Raw genomic sequence first — 18,221 nt, forward strand, 5'->3', positions numbered from 1 at the left:
CACCTCTTATTACAGTCTTTGGTTTAAAATCTAATTTGTCTGACAATAAGATTGCCACCGCAGCTTTGTTTTTTTTTTTTCCTTCTCTCTCTCTCTCTCTCTCTCTCTCTTTTTTATGTTCATTAGCATGGTAAATGGATTTCTACCCCCTCACTTTAAATCTGGGAGTGTCTTTGGGTCTAAAATGAGTTTCTTTGGGTCTAAAATGGGTCTTGCTTTTTTTTAATCCAATCCTATGTCTTTTGATTGGGGCATTTAGCCCATTTACATTCAGGATAACTATTGAAGGATATGAATTTAATGTCACTATAGTGCCTGTAAGGTCATTGTTACTATATGCTCTTCCTGTTCCTTTCTGGTCTATGTTACTTTTGGGCTCTCTCTTTGCTTAAAGAATCAATTTTAATATTTCTTGTAGGTCTGATTTGGTGATTACAAATTCTTTTAGTTTCTGTTTCTCCTGGAAGCTTTTTATCACTTTTTCTATTTTGAATGATATCCTAGCTGGATAAAGTATTCTCGGCTAAATATTTTTTTTTCTTATTTAATACTCTTGGCTGCATATTTACATCATGCCAGTCCTTTCTGGCCTGCTAGGTCTCAATGGACAGGACTGCTGCCAATCTAATGTTTCTACCCTTGTTGGTGACACAACTCTTTCCCAAACTGCTTTCAGGATTTTCACTTTGTCTCTGAGATTTATAAGTTTTACTATTAGATGAGGGAGTGTTGACCTATTTTTATTGATATTGAGGGTAATTCTCTGTGCCTCCTATATTTTGATGCCTGTTTCCTTCCCCAAATTAGGGAAGTTCTCTGCTATAATTTGCACCAATATACTTTCTGTCCCTTTCTTTCCTCTTCTTCTGGAATCCCAATTATGCTAATATTATTTAGCCTTATGGTATCACTTATCTCTCAAATTCTCCCTTTATGACATAATATTGTTTATCTCTCTTTTTCTCAGCTTCTTTCTTCTTCATCTTTTGATTTTCTATATCATTAATTCTTTTTTCTGCCTTAAATGAGCACATAAATCAGCTGTATTTCTATATACCATAAGGATAAACCATAAGATACCTAGGAATAAATCTAACCAAAGAGGCAAAGGATATGTGCTCAGAAAACTTAGAACACTCATGAAACAAATTGAGGAAGACACAAAGAAATGGGAAAAATATTCCATGTTTATAGATGGGAAGAACAAATATTGTTAAAATGTCTATGGCACCTAGAGCATTCTACACATTCAAAGCAGTACCTATTAAAATACCAACTTTTTTCACAGAACTGGAACAAATAATCCTAAAATTTGTATGTAACCAGAAAAGACACTGAATAACCAAAAGAATGTTGAAAAAGAAAACTAAAGCTGGTGGCATCACAATTCCAGACTTTTAAGGTCTATTACAAAGCTGTAATCATCAAGACAGTATGGCACTGGCATAAAAAGAAACACATAGAACAATGGAACAGAATAGAGAACCCAGAACAAGACCCTCAGCTTAATGGTCAATGAATCTTTGACAAAACAGGAAAGAATGTCCAATGGAAAAAAAGATAGTCTCTTCAACAAATGGGGTTGACAATGAATGACACTGGACCATTTCCTTACACCATACATAAAAAGACTCAAAATGGATGAAAGACCAAAATGTGAGAAAGGTATACATCAAAATCCTTAAGCAGAACATAGACAGCAACCTCTTTGACCTTGGCTTCAATGACTTCTTGCTAGACATGTCTCCAAAGGCAAAGGAAGCAAAGGAAAAAACAAAACAAAACCAAAAAAACACCAATTTGGGACTTCATGAAGATAAAAAGTTTGCACAACAAAGAAAACAGTCAAGAAAACCAAAAAAACAACTGACAGAATGGGAGGAGATATTTGCAAATGATATGTCAGATAAAGAGCTAGTGTCCCAAATCTATTAAGAACTTATCAAACTCAACACCTAAAGAACAAATAACCAATCAAGAAACTGGCAGAAGACATGAACAAACATTTCTGCAAAGAAGACAGCCAAATAGCCAACAGACACATGAAAAAGTGCTTAACATGACTCTGTATCAGGGAAATATAAGTCAAAACCACAATAAGATACCACCTCACACCCATCAGAATGACTAAAATTAATAAATCAGAAAATGACAGATGTTGGTGAGGTTGCAGAGGAAGGAGAACCCTCCTACACTGTTGGTGGGAACGCAAGTTGGTACAGCCACTCTAGAAAACAGCATGGAGGGTTCTCAAAATTTGAAAATAGAACTCCTCTACAACTCAGCAATTGCACTACTGGGTATTTACCCCAAAGATAAAAATTTAGTAATCTAAAGGGGCATCAGCACCCCAGTGTTTATAGCAGCAATCTCCATAATAGCAAAACTATGGAAAGAACCCCAATGTCCATTGTCAGATGAATGAATAAAGAAGAGGTGGTATGTATATACAAAATGGAATATTTTGCAGCTATCAAAAAATGAAATCTTACTATTTGCAACAACATAGATGGAACAAGAGGGTATTACACTCTGCAAAATAAGTAACCAGAAAAAGACAATTATCGTATTATCTCACTGATATGTGGAATTTGAGAAATAAGACAGAAGATCACAGGGTAAGAGAGGAAAAAATTAAACAAGACAATACCCGAAAGGGAGACAAACTCTAAGAGACTTTTAATCTTAGGAAACAAATGGGATTGTTGGTGGGGAGGTGGTTGGGCAATAGGGTAGCAGGTGATGGACTTTAGGGAGGGTATGTATTGTGGTGAGTTCTAGGTGTTGTATAAGACTGATGAATCACAGACTGTATCCCTAAACAAATAATATTTTATACATTAATTAAAACAAAAGGAGCACATAGGTGGTTCAGTCTTTAAGTGTCTGCCTTCAGTTTAGGTCATGATCTCAGGGTCCTGGATTCAAGCCTCACATTGGGCTCCCTGCTCAGTGGGAAGCCCACTCCCCCTTCTCATGTTCCTCCTCTTACTGTGTCTCTCTCTGTCAAATAAATAGATAAAATCTTTTTAAAAAATTATATAGGTGGAAAAAAAAGACATGAGATTTTAATTAAAATTACCAAGAATTTTGAATAGTAAATGTGGAGCTTGAGGAGTAGTTGTAGAAGGGGAAGCTAGCTTAAAACATTTATTATTTTTTTAAATATATTTTTCAGCCCAGGGCTTAGTGAAGTACCCAGCAATAAGTATTAAAAATCTGATAAATGAGGGAAAGGAAAGATGAAAGGAAGAGAGGAAGGGAGGAAAACAGGAAGAGAGGGACAAGGATACAAAATTAAAAAAAAAAAAAAAAGAAAAAGAAAAATAAGAAAGTGGAGTTATTTCCAACCACAAATAAGAAAATAAGCTTTCACATAAAAGTTAAATTGGGGCAGAGGCAGAGCAGTAAGACAATATATCCTAAATTATTCACTGTCACAGCAGAAGAAAAAGGAGAGAATGTTAACTGATAAATGTAAGCAAAAGAAATCCTGTGTTTGTAAAAGTATCGTGGAGGGATTGAACAGGAGCTCCACAGTGAAATATGCATGCCTTGGTTTCAATATTTAATATACATTTGATATTAATGAAGGGTATTTAACCTCATTGCATATTAGTTTCACCATTTATAAAATGAGGTCAATAATAGTACCTAGCTCACTGGAAATATATGAATAATAATAATATTTGTAAAGGGCTTAATGTAATAGTAGGCATACAGAAAACATTGTAATAAAAATAATGAAGATAATAATAGTAGATGCTAAACACTATGGAAAATCAATCAAGCATTTTTTCTGATACAAGAAATACTCCTTTCACAGTAAAGTATGTTTAAATTCTGTCCTTAAGGCATAAAAATTCTAGGCATAATACTAATAATGCACCTTCTTTTAAATACCTTAGGTTTTCATTTTTTAGCCATTCAACAAATATTTGCCAAACATTTAATAAATACCAGATACTATGTAGGATGTATCTTGACCTTAAGAATCTTACAGCTTGGGAAAGAAACATGCATAAATAATAACTGCAATGGTCTACAGAGCACAAATTAATGGTATTATTACTATTGTGAAGAACTGAAGGAAATTCCAGATGCAGAGAGGAGAAACCACATCAGAGGCAGGATCTGAGTGGTTAAATGCGAGAGGTAGGTCCTACAAGCCATGTTCACATTTTTCTTTTAACCTAAGAGAAATGGAAAGACATAAAAAGGATTTAAGAAATGATGTGACATAAGTGGGGTTGTATTTTCATAACATAACTTTGGCTCTAGGGAAGGTAGCATTGAAATTCTAGGTAAGATAATGAAATATTAATGCTTTGAAATGGGGAAGTGGCCATGGGGACAGACAGAAGTTAGAGGAGTAGAGTGAAGGAAAGAGTATCTGGATGAGTGATTAACAGGATGTTATTGAATTTCTTAAAGAGAAAAAATGTGGAGAAAAAAACAGGTTGAGTACATGTTTAAATATGTTTTGTTTCAGGTGTATGAGAACTATCTAGGAGGAGAGATCAAGTTAAATACACATTTCTAGGGGCGCCTAGGTGGCTCAGTGGGTTAAACCTCTGCCTTCGGCTCAGGTCATGATCTCAGGGTCCTGGGATGGAGCCCCACATAGGGCTCTCTGCTCAGCAAGGAGCCTGCTTCCCCCTCTCTGCCTGCCCTTCTGGCTACTTGTGATCTCTCTCTCTATCTGTCAAATAAATAAATAAAATCTTTAAAATAAATAAATAAATACACATTTTAGAGCTCAGGATGATGTGTGAGTAGCAGAGATAATTTAGGGACATCTCAACAGAGCTTAAAAAATTGTTTTTAAATACAAAAAAGGAAGTGGAAGGCATGCTTTGGATTAGATCTGCTACAAAGGGAATATAGGACTAAATGAAATCAGGTTCTGATTTGAGCTCTGACACCCATGAGTATCTAATGTTTTCATAGATGAAATATTAGAATAGGTGGAATGACAAAAGGACACTCAAAAAAAGCCATTATTAGAGAATGAGAAGGTGCCAGAGAATGTAAATTCTTGGAAATCCAAATGAATAAAAATTTCTGAGCAGAGACGTGTGGTCACCAGAGTTAACTGCTGCTGAGAAAAACATAAAGATGTTAATTGAATAGAAGTTGAAGAAATAAAGGGAATAAGTATTGGGATTTTAGATAGATAAAAGAGTATGTACAAAAGCTTAATGATGTATAGTGACTGCAAAGTTTTCTATGTGAGTATATCATATCGGATGATAAAATAGGACCAGCTGAGAAAAGAACAGGAAAAATCACTTGTAGACATAGCAAGGAGGCTGTAGCAAGGAAAACAAAAACAAAAACATAGCTTTTCTCAGTATCAAAAATGAAATTGTTGAAGTTGGGATGTGTCACAATCAGGCTTGTGTTTTAGAAAGGCTATGCTGATTATTCTGACAGTATTTTGGAAAATTGTCTGCAGCAAGAAAGGGGGAGTTCTAACCAATTTCCGCAAATCAGGTGAGTAGTAAAAAAGATATAAAATAAGTCAAACATGTAGGAAAGGGAAAGGAGGGGTCAGAGTGGAAATTTGACCTTCTGGACTCAGGGAAGGACTGGATGAGAAGAAGGAAGTACAGGAAACAGCTGTCAAGAAAGAGTGTTCATTCTTAATGTGGATATAACATCACCACTCACCAAAGCAGGAAACCAGAGGAGAATACTGTTCATCCATTCATTGAACTGCCACAATGTTTACTGAGCTGCCACAATATTCCAGGCACTGGAGATACAACAGTGAATAAAACAGACAAAATTGCTAACCTATGTTTATATACGACAGGCAAGAATAGAAGTACCATTTTAGTTGTCTCAAATTGGTAAAGTAACATCTTTACTTTGGTAAAATCTCAGAATGAATAGTTCTTTAGGAGAGATTCTGGAGACAGAGGATTTGCCTTACATGGGTCAAAATTTTACCATGCATTTTATGGAATAATTATAAAGAAATTAACTTTAAATATTTTTTAATAGCAGATAAAATGGCCATGTATTCTGAAGCTACAACAGAAATAATAGCTGCCTTAAATATACATTGGATTCCCTTAGCCCTGACCCTGCATAAACAGCAACTGAGAGATAATGGTGAATCAGAGGTACTTCAACTTCATTCATTGCATTCATCAAAGAACTGATCACTTCATCTACAATCTCTCTCCCATTGCATTATTCCAGTTTCTTCTTGGTTCTTGCTACTTAGTCTCTCATTTTACTTTTAAGTCTGTCCTTAGGGCATTGTGTTGGCATTTGCTTTCTGCCTTTTACTCACAACACACTGCCTTCTATATAATTTGAATCAGTTTCCCCATTCCAACTCTTCCCACAGTTACAGTAGCCGGATTTTGTCATTTTAGAACCAGACCTCAAGAATTCAAAGTTCCCCTATCCTTAATCCTTAGCTAAGGAGACTTTAGGCGAGTAGTGTCTGTATAAATCACAAAGGACATTTTCTTCTTGACTCCAACACTGGTCAAATATTTATTAGAATAGTGGGTTTCATTTGACATCCCTTAACTGAGTCATGATAAAGAGAATTTGGAAAGAAACCAAAGAGGAGTAATAAAAATGATTAACAGCTGGAGAAATGGGCCCTCGGAGAAAAGGCTAAAGGAACCAGGTTAGTAAAGCCTGGAGACATGAATGTTAGTGCTGGGGGCAGGGACTTAAACACTATAAATAGTGAAGAGGCTCTTGATAGTGATGAAGAGCAAGTATTCTTTCCAGGAAATAGTGGTGAGGAGATAGTTTATAGCAAGGTGTTTGGTGTGAGAAAGGATGTCTTGATTTAATGGATTATGAGGGTTAAGTCTCTTCTTTCTAGTTTCCTTGTGAGACTGTGATCATTTTCTCATTAAAGACATACATCTTTACTGACAATTCTGTCACCACTGTATAAGTAAATGCAAAGGGGGCTATCTAGAATATTTGGAATCTCTGAAAACATATTACAAAAGACTTTCACAGCCTGGATATCCATAAATTTGCATAACATTTCACTAAATAGATGTAATTTGACAATGGGCACAGGATGAAAATATTCCAATAAAAAATAACATTTGACTATTTAAATATATTTGCTTTAAATCATCTTGCATCTATTATTGTTTACAAAGGTTATGATGAACTTCATATCTTTAAAAATATTTCTCATGTCTTCTTAATTAACCTTCGGGGAAAGTTCAGCTGGTATCAAATGGCAGAATGCTTGGAAGGAAGGCAATGAAGTATACCTTAAGCTTGAAAGTGTGTTTTCCCATCTATGACATCATGAAAAAATATTCAAACTTTTTTTTTTCCCTTTTTGGCTGGACCCTTGGTTTGCATTGTGGAAATTTTACTGTAGTCAGTGTCTACATTTAAAGAAAATATACCAATGTGTCTGCAATCCCAAGTTCAGTTTTAGTACCATATATTAAAATATTATGTACTATTTGTGCTCATAGAAGCATAGAATAATACCAAACATTTTACTTATTGATTTTGGAACTTACTTTTTATTTATATTTGTGATACACTGATGTAACTTTTGAACACAAAATTATAGCTATTTTCAAGTGTTTCTAACAGACAAATTAATATTTTAATTTTCTGTACCTTGATTTTTGATACTGAGTTTTGGAATCAGAGATTACATGAATATTGAGTGCTCATATGACTCATTCCATGCTCAAATCCACCTTTATGACATTTGATGTACCAGAACAATTAGTTAGTCACAGAAATTCTGTATGATGAGGTCATCACATCTTTTGTGGTACCTTTGCCCACATTACCACAATGTCACAAAACTGATTTAATCCATGAAGAATGTTAGTCTAGTTGTACAAGAGCCCTGCTACTAAAGAGTTATAAAACATTCAGAAACTGTTCCCTTTAAAAATTTTAAGAAAAATGTTTATAAAATGTAATTTCACAAAACTCTCCAATGCTTAACAATACCAGATCCATGAAAAATTCTCCCCAATATTATAAAGTCTACTTTTTCTTGGATTAATTTTAATGGGAATAGACAACAGGTATTATTTCATATAAGAGTGTTTCAAATTCATGTCCAATATTGGTAAATGGATGTCTGGGGTGTGTGTGTGTGTGTGTGTGTGTGTGTGTGTGTGTGTGTGTATACATATATATATACACATACATATATATAATTGACATAGTAATAAATTTCTGATTTTTTTTCAGTTGTCTTCTTTAATATGTGTTCTCAGCTGATAAGGGTAGCCCTCTTGTAAGCATTCATATTCTCTATGTCCTTTATGAACAGACTTTGAGTAAGAGAATTGAAAGATGAAACATAAAGGAAAAGTTAAATCCATTAAAAAAATACATACTAAGTCCTTAATATATAATTACTGGGTTAGTTAACGAGAGTAATAAAATGAAAAAAGTAAAAGTACTACTACTCAGGCCTTAGAAAAGTATACACAAGTTGGGAAAAATAAACATGTACCAATTAAGTGATCAGTTACATACATTTACTGAACACTATGTGCAAAGCAATGAGACAGAGAAATCACTTTCATTTTCTTATTAAGTCCTTACAAAAATATTTGAGAATATTTATTATTGTTGCCATTTTAAAGATAAAAATATCTAAAGCTAACATTCTTAAAATCACAAAACCAATAGTTAGCAGATTTGATTTTCAAGCAAAAATTTGTGTCTAGTGCCTTAGTAGACTATGTAGTCTCTCTTACTAGTTAATTAATAGAAGTCATCAGAAATTATAGAAGATGAATGGATAGCTTTCCACTAACTAGATGAGTTCAACTCATACTTGGGTTTTGTTTTCATATCTATCTAATAACAGGATGATTGTGAGGTGTTCCTGAACCTTCTTTCCATTTCTAGAATTTAATAATTCTATAGTTCTGTGGTCCTTATATGGACTGGATTGATTGATAGTCTATTTCTTCAAGAAACAAGAGCCAAGCTGATTGTTGAAGTGTGGGAAGGACTACAACAGAGAAAAAGCAATGGCTTTCCTCCATGGTTAGGGGGAAAAAAAAAAGTTCAGCAAGAAGGGAAAGGGAAGAGGTACATATACGTTGATCAGCATGTATTTGTTGGAGAAGATGGCAATAAAGTCAGGTAGGTAATGCACAGTCATAACTAGGAAATGTCTGAAAGCAGAAATAAGGAGTCTTAAAATCAAGCAAAAAGTGTGCAAAAGATGTTCGACATTTACGTGGTGATCAACAGATATTACAGGCTTCAGAAGCAGCCTATAGTAAATGGAGAATATTTGGGACAATTATTCCTGGTGAGAGCATGCTGAATCAAGGAGAAAATAAAGAACAAGAATGAATATAAGGCTCTTAGATTTCATGCACAGAAACTGGTGGTATTTCAGTTAATCCTCAGAATTCCCTTCCCTACACTCTAATATAGTTGCATTTGTATGTCTTGCTCAATTTTTATAACCATATATATAGTGTATAATATAATTGATCTTCCAGCTTCTGCTTCTAATTCAGATGAAATATTTAACCTGTCTTTATTGGTTTTTTTTTTCTGTCTTTGTTTACTGATTCAGATCATTGTTCAAATTTCCAACAGTCACTTCTCCTTATAATCCTGTCTTTTCCTCAGCCTTCTTCACACAGCTTTGGGTATTTTATAAACTTAACCCATCCTAGTTACTGATGAAAATCTGAACCTCTGGGGTATTCACAATTGCTTTTTATTAATCATGTTTCGCTCTATACCCCCATTGACAGATCCTCAAATAAACAGTTGAGATTGTAACCCTGCCTAATCATGTGACATCCTAAAAGCTGTTATTTTAAACTGATGAAGGCTGATAACATCATATGAGGCAAGTGAAATTTTCCTACACCAAGATCAATGGATGTTATGTCTTAACCAAAATATACATACAGTTACCTTACATGTAAATACAATTGTTTGACAACCTTCTCATATTTTAAATTTGACAATTTGGAAGTTAGATTTCACAGTGTATTTAAGAGAAATAGTTGTTGAATGCGATTTTATATTTTACATGTATTTAAGAAAAATCTTTTATTAGCTACTAATATTTGACATGATATCTCGTTTTGCACAGCTGAATTTCATTTAGACTGTGGTTTTCATTATTTTCATAGATTTTTAAAGTAGGCTTTTAGAATTCTCAGATAATGACAATAGCATGTCACTCTCAATGAACTGCTCTTAAAGGAGATGAGCTTTCTCTTTTCTCTTGAGATACTCATAGCATAATGCAGAAGGTGTCAGAAATAATTAAGATGAATGACTTTCTATCCAATCAAATGAAATTTATCTTTTGGAATTTTGACATTTTTCCTATGCTGTGCATGATTCTAATAAGAGCAAATCAAGAGTGCATCTTCTCAACAGAAGTGGAAAGAATCTTATATATAGCACTTTAGAGTAATTAGTTAGGAGAATAATGTAAGGGTTTCAGATTATTAACAGTTTCTGTGTGCCAACTGTTACACAAATGGGGTAAGAACTTAATGACCCTAAATATTGGTAATTTGATAGTCTTTAGACAAAACAAGGAGCCGACTCTTAACTATAGGGAACAAACTGATAGTAACCAGAGGGGAGGTCCGTGCTGGGGGGCGGAGGGGGGATGTTGGGTAAAATAAGTGAAGGGGATTAAAGAGAACACTTAACATAATGAAAAAATAAAATAATAAGAAAATCTTAATAAATAGAATTGATGTCATTTTCATGAGCAGAAATCTAAACTCCTTGAAAAATAATGTTGAGTAACAACAGCAACAACAAAAGTTTACAATTTAAATTATGTGCTCCAATTATCTATCTGCTAGGGAGATTATACATATCTCTAACATTTTCAGGAAGAATAACCTAGTGATTTTTAGACAATCAGTTGTTATATTGAACAGACTGTTTATTATCAATATTTTATTGATTGGTTTTCTGAAGATGGTTTCCTTTAACTAGAGTTTCCTAAGATTTAGATCTAGCTGTCTCGTTTATTCATTCATTCAATGGTCAAAAAATTACTTGATACACACAGCAACATTTCTTCAAAGTGTATGTGCTGCTGTGTATTTAATACAGGATGACTGTCTTGAAGACTACAAAGTTGTTGATTTATTTACCCATTTTCAAGATACATCACTAACACCTTCATATACTAAAAAGGTGACAATAAAATTAGAAAGTCTTGCATGTTCATTTAAATATTCTAAGGCTGTGATATCACTCTAATCTAGCCTTCTTCAAAGTCTAACAATATGCCCCCAAGAGGAAAATCTAAATTCTGAGAAGGGAATGCTTTCCAGCCAAGCAGTTAAGGCAGCCAAAATGTTCTCTGGTGTTTTGAATTTCATTCCTAATAATTTCAGGTGTCATAAGCAGAAATCACCTTTCCAGTTTCAAGGAAAAGATATTGAGTTTCTATCAGCATAGAAAACCGAATCCTATCAGAGTGTCCACCACATATAGCTGGAATTTGACATTAACACCCTTGATTTATTTTTCCCCAGATTGGAGGCACTTCTCTAAATAGTCACAAACTCATCTAACACCATTGGCCTGATAGGTAATGAGAAGAGCCTAGTCAGAGAAAACATCTAACCACGGCCCTGACAGAATGGGAAATCCATTCTTCCAGCTGCTTTCTGGGAGACACCAAGTCTTCATTTTTAGAAATGTTACAGTGTGTGAATTTGAGTCACTACTACTACACAGAGTGTATGTGATGTTAGCAGCATGACTGATAGGGATGAGTATTTTCTATTTCAGTGTTAAATGATATAAAATACCTTATGGCAGTGTAAAATCTCCTTCACAAAAATATGTTGAATTTTGGGTGCGTGGGTGGCTCAGTAGGTTAAGCGTCTGCCTCCCGCTCAGGTCATGATCCCAGGGTCCTGGGATTGAGTGCTGCATTGGGCTCTCTGCTCAGCAGGGAGTCCTCTTCTCCCTCTGCTCCTTCCCCCAGTTCATGCTCGCTATCTCTCTCTCTCTCTCTCTCTGTCAAAAATAAATAAATAAATAAATAAATAAATAAATGAAAACATTTTATTTTTGTTGATTCTGGTTGCAATAGCAAGTACTGTAACAATTAGCAATAGGTACACCCCAGAGTCTGGTGTCAGACTTAAGTTTAGTGTCAACTACTAACTAGCTATATGACCTTGGGAAACATAATTATTCTCTTTCTCATTTCCTTGGTTAAATAGCATCTATGTGAGAGTGTTGTAAACACATGACTTAATTGTCATGTGCTTGTAAAGGGCTCTAGTACAATGCCCAAGGCTTCCGAAACACTCAGCAAATCTTAGCAGTATCACCACAACATACATTAGGTATTTGTCCTCAAAATACATTTTCAAAGACTCTTATGTTCTAGCTTATAATTTTCCATTCTTGATATGTACAACTTCAAGTTCTGTGACTTTTAGGGCAGGGAAACTTTGTTACTAAACTTGCCACAAGCATGCTATAATATAATCAAATAATCTCTCATACTATACAGGTATGTGCAATTTATTGACAAAAACGGATTGGTCTAAAACAGCAGTCAACACACTTCTTCTGTAAAGGTTCTGATAGTAAATAGGCTCAGTTTGAGGAGCCATCCAGTCTCTGTCACAATTTGGCAACTCTGACATTGCAATTCAAATGTGGCCAGAGACAATGCACACCTGAATGATCATGGCCACACTGAGCCTACCTACAGGCAGTCATTTGCAGACCTCGGACTAGAAAATAACCTGAGAAATTGAATACAAATTAAATAAGATGATTCCAACAGTAGTCACAATTACAAAATGAGGGGGAAAATTGCCCAAATCTTCAGTTTTTTTCTTAAATGACTTCATTATCAATTGGACATTTTTCAGGAAATACATTTTCTGAACACATTTTAGTTATTTCAAATGAGGAGGGATTTAACACAGGAAATTAAGAGTTTCAAAAACTTTGTGAAGTGAAAGGGTAAAGGTCTACTGACTTTCCAGCAATCTAGGAAGGATGGAATCATAGAAAATAAGTGTCAATGATTTCAACTGCCTAAAGTATCTAAGTACCTGACTACAGGAGGACTTGTGGGAGCCAATGGCACATGCTCTTGCTCACCATCTGCAGAAATGTGCATGCCTGGCACTGTTACAACTGTTGCTCTGTTACTTCTTGTTACTGCCCTCCAAGTCTTTTTTTTTTTTTTTTTTTCCTTCACATAGGGTCAAGTTTTATTAACAGAAATCTGAAGAATTGGTAAAAACTCTAGTTATGTTTTCACTGAACCGAACTATATCATATCACTGAGTTGGATTTTAGCTTTTGAAGGAGGCCAAAGGTAAACAAACAAATCAAACTTTTTTAAAAGGTGAGTGAAATACCACTTCCTCTAACATTATAAGCATCCCCTCAACCTAATATACTTTTATTTTCTTTTTTTCATTTTCTTTTATTTCTTTTCAGTGTTCCAGAATTCATTTTTTATGCACCACACCCAGTGCTCCATGCAATACATGCCCTCCACAATACTCACCACCAGGATCACCCAGCCCCCTACCCCCCCTTCCCTCCAAAACCCTCAGTTTGTTTCTCAGAGTCCACAGTCCCTCGTGCTTCATCTCCTTCTCTGATTTGCCCCAACTTACTTCTCCTTTCCTAACGTCTCTGTTATTCCTTATGCTCCACAAGTAACTGAAACCGTATGATAATTGATTCTCTCTGCTTGACTTATTTCACTCAGCATAATCTCTTCCAATCCCATCCATGTTGATACAAAAGTTGGGTATTCATCCTTTCTGAGGGAGGCATAATACTCCATTGTATATATGGACCATATCTTCTTTATCCATTGATCGGTTGAAGGGCATCTTGGTTCTTTTTATAGTCTGGTGACTGTGGCCATTGCTGCTATGAACATTGGGGTACAGATGATCCTTCTTTTCACTATATCAGTATCTTTGGGGTAAATACCCAGTAGTGCAATTGCAGGGTCATAGGGAAGCTCTATTTTAATTTCTTAAGGAATCTCCACACTGCTTTCCAAAGTGGCTGCACCAAATTGCATTCCCACCAACAGTGTAAGAGGGTTCCCCTTTCTCCACATCCTCTCCAACACATGCTGTTTACTGTCTTGTTAATTTTGGCCATTCTAACTGATGTAAGGTGGTATTTCAATGTGGTTTTGATTTGACTCTCCCTGATTGCTGTCCATGTCTTAAAGAAAAAGCCTTTCATTGGTAAAATCTAAACTAGAGAGCCACTGCTAAAAGAGTTAGGAAAATATAGTTCTTATGATTTTTACTCCTCATAATTAGCAGAGACAATTTTTAGAAGAATAAAAATGTGGCAGGGTAGGAATAGGTAATAGCTAGCTCAGTATTATCCATGGGTAAAATGAAGACAATGGATCTTTTAAGTTAATACATGCTTTGATATTGATAAGATATTGGCTTCAGAGTTTGAAAGTGGAATGTGTAAGTATTAAAATCACTTCAAGTTAGATAAGATAAAATTTAGCTAAGGACAATACATTTTTACTGCAAGCAAGGAATATATTTTTCATCACCAAGTGAAAAAAAAAATCATTTTTTTTTACATTTAAAATGTCCATGATTTCAAGGAAAGTGGACAAAAATCTTTAAAGGAATTACTTCACATTTTTGACAAAAAGAGAGTTTTCTAAAAGAAGAAGACAAAAAACCCATAGATTAAGAGATCAATATATTCAAGAGTGTTTTGGGGGTGGAGAAAGATGTAGAATTAGTAGTTTTTTTGGAGATGATCCCAGGAAATGAAAGAGCTGGAAAAGTGAGTCAGAGGAGGATGAATATGTAATATAAGAGTGCATTTTCACTTTCCCTGCTGTGGGCAATGGAGTAGGACTCTGCCAGAATATCCTGAAATGTACAGTGTGTTTTGCAGAATTGTATACTTGAAAGGTTAAGTAATCCATCAGCTCTCCTCTCCCACTGGTTTAAGGCACCCCCAAGAGGACTAACTTCAGAATCCTCAGGCTGAGGTGCATCTGGGTCACATAGGCTCCCATGGCCTTGGGAAAGAAGGGCCAGAGGCAGAATGATACTCTTCCTGAGGAATCATGCTGAAAGTTCAAGGTTAGCCTAACTTGTGCAGAACTGTTCACTATCTAGCTGTTGTTGAAATCAGAGGTGAACCAAGGAGATTTGACTCAGAGAAATAGAGTAGACTGCTACCATTTATTCCTTGCACAGCTCAAATTCACTCATGGGAGAATTCTTACTATACACACTTGAGGTAGCACTTTGGAGTCCTCTTTTGATGGTGTCTTCTTCAATTATCAATTTCTGGTTCTAAAGATCCACTCAGACCTGGGAATTGGCTAAGGAATTGCAATTTTATACTGTGGTATCTCAGACATTAGTTAATTTTTGTCAGTTATTAAGAAGTAACATCTTAGTATAGTTTAAATTTTATTTTTTTTATTCTAAGTTGAATCCAGAATATCTTTATATGTTTAAAGGTTATTTTTTTTTAATCTGCCTCTGTGAATCATTCATTCATGATTTTTACTTTTTTTTTTTTTCTCCTTTTCTAAATCAGGCTTCTGGATGCTTTCTGCCACCAAATTATAAAGCTTCTTTTTTATGTTAGAGAGATTACCACTTTGGAATCTATATGCAAATGTATTCTCCTACTTTGTCACTTTCCTTTTGGTCTTGTTTATGGTGTTGCTGCAATACAGACACTTAAAAATATAATTAAACTGCCAACCTTTTTTTTCTTCATTGCATTTGGATTTTGAGACAGCGTTAGAAGCTTTCCCAATAGATTCATTAGTATTGTTCACTTGACCTAAGATTAGTTAAAACCTATTTTAATGTATTCTGTCAATTTCTCACTGTATTTTCTATAGTATCTCTTTATAGGAAACATTCCTTTTTATTTGGCTTATAGATCTTCAAAAATATTATATATCCACTGTAAAGTATGACCTTTCACCTTATGATGTCTTTCTCTTTCTTCTTTCATTCATTATGGCCTCAATCCTATCTTGTCTGATAGTAGGATCACAATTTGTGCCTTTGTACTGTGTCCATTTGCCTGGATACCTTCACGTACAGATCAGCATTGCTAGCCAGGATTCCCATAATAATCTCATAACTGATCCTTCATGTACCACCCTTTGCACCTACCATTTATTCTCAACATAGCAGCTGGGGCAATCAATACAGACATTAAGTTATAGGGCATCATTTCTCTGTTCCAAGGTTAACAGTGACTCCCTATGTTATTCAGAGTAAAATGCAAATTCCTTAAAATGACTTGGAGCGTCCTAGGTACTCTTGACTCCAATGCCTCTCTGGCACCCTCTTTTACCCTTTGGTCCTCCTACTACATTCACACCAGCCACCTTAATGCTCTTTGAATTTCCCAGTCACACTCTCAACTCAGGGTCTTTATAACAGCTATTCCTTCCAGCTGAGACATTTCTCAAACATCTAAATGGCTAACTTCCTTGAAATCACCAGGTCTTTTCCAAATATAAACTTAGAATCCTTCCCTGGTCATTTCATTTAAAATCACAGTATAACCCCAATCTGTTTTACACTGCTCTCTACGTTTACTCATTTATTATATTTATGGTTAGTGTGTATTTTTCTACTAGAATGATAGCACCAGACGACAAGGATCCTGCATAGTTTATTCACTGATGTATACTAAGATTTTAGACCAATGCCAGCACATAGTAGGGCCTTAATAAATATGTTTTGAATAAAGGCTTTTGTCTTTCTCTCTCTAATCTAGGATTATAGGGATACATGCTCTGAAAAAATGTTAGAGCGATCTTTCAAAGTATAATGCAACCGCACTATATCCTCTGCTTACAACCTTTTAGTGACTTCCCATCACACTTAAAATAATCCTGTCATGGGGGGAGCAAGGCTTTTCCTGCTTTATTCTCAGACACTCAAATCTTTCACAATTCCCATCTCATATTGTGAATTCTAGCTATGATAAATCACTTGCATTTCCTCAAATATGCTATGTTTGCTCACAACTCTGTGTCCCTGCCCTTAGGTATGGTGGCTATATAATATATTGTCCAAACCAGGGCACTTCTGAGAGTTAAAGTGGATGTTATTAATAATTGTAAATGGGACTGTCCCCGACAAACAAAAATGAATGGCCAGTCACTTTATCCTTAGGCTGTCTGCCTGAAATGTCCTTCCTAATTCCTTTGCCTGATTCTGTCAAAATATCTTTCATGTTTTAGTCCCAATACCACATCTTCATGTCGGCTTTTTCATCTCCTTGTTCTAAACCAGACAACTTTCCTCCTACCTGGTAATACCCCCAATCTTGCCCTATCCTAATCACCATATTTCTCTGGCTGCTGCAGACTAGGATAGGATACTCCTTGAGGGCAACAACCACATTACTTAAGCTTCTATCCCTGACACTGGATACATTGTATAGCAAGTAATGGATAACAGTGACATAATATTGTGGTACAGTAAGCTTAGGAGTTAAGTTTATGGGCTGCAGAGCCAAACTAGTGGGCTTAAATCATGGCTTTATCAGGGCATCTGAGTGGCTCAGTCTGTTAAACATCTACCTTCGGCTTAGGTCATGATCTCTGGGACAGAACCCTACATCTGGCTCCCTGCTCAACAGGAAGTTTGCTTCTCCCTCTGCCCCTGCTCACATGTACACACACACACACTAGCTTTCTCTCAAATAAATAAATAAATAAAATCCTTTGAAAAATAAGTCATGTTTATCAAATACTAGCAGTGTGATCTTAGGCAAAGTCTGCTCACAGAATTGTATAGATCAAATGAGTTAATATTGAAATGAGTGGCCGGAATAAAGTAAGAACTTAGTAAATCTTAAATATTTCAGCAATATTCCAATAAAAAAAATTACTGAGTGAATTAATAGTTTGCTAAAATAAACATCAACAATACTAATTCTATAACCAGTATTCACCCTGGATTAAGGCATAAAAATAGCTACACATCATATTTCATTTGATCTCTTTCCCCATGAAACTCATCAGGAAAAAATAGTTTTAGCATTGTCAATTTATAGTGAGGAAACTCATCCAGAGGGTTGAGGGTCACCTGGTGGCTCAGTTGGTTAAGCACCTGACTCTTGATTTCAGCTCAGGTCATGATCTCAGGGTCCTGAGAGTAAGCCCCCTGGTCAGGTTCCTTGCTCAGCCAAGGACTCTGCTTGAG

General features: G+C 35.3%; 1 long non-coding RNA gene across 1 annotated transcript; it reads right to left on the minus strand.

The window, feature by feature from the left end:
• Window positions 1–232: 232 nt before the first annotated feature.
• LOC116587824 lies at window positions 233–8,535 on the minus strand. The gene is made up of 3 exons (XR_004284659.1): window positions 8,525–8,535; window positions 4,505–4,507; window positions 233–306 (listed from the first exon to the last, which is right to left on the minus strand). It is a non-coding gene; the product is annotated as an uncharacterized LOC116587824 (long non-coding RNA).
• Window positions 8,536–18,221: the final 9,686 nt, after the last annotated feature.

This window comes from Mustela erminea, chromosome 4 (assembly GCF_009829155.1).
Source record: "Mustela erminea isolate mMusErm1 chromosome 4, mMusErm1.Pri, whole genome shotgun sequence".
In the NCBI taxonomy this organism is placed as follows: domain Eukaryota; kingdom Metazoa; phylum Chordata; class Mammalia; order Carnivora; family Mustelidae; genus Mustela; species Mustela erminea.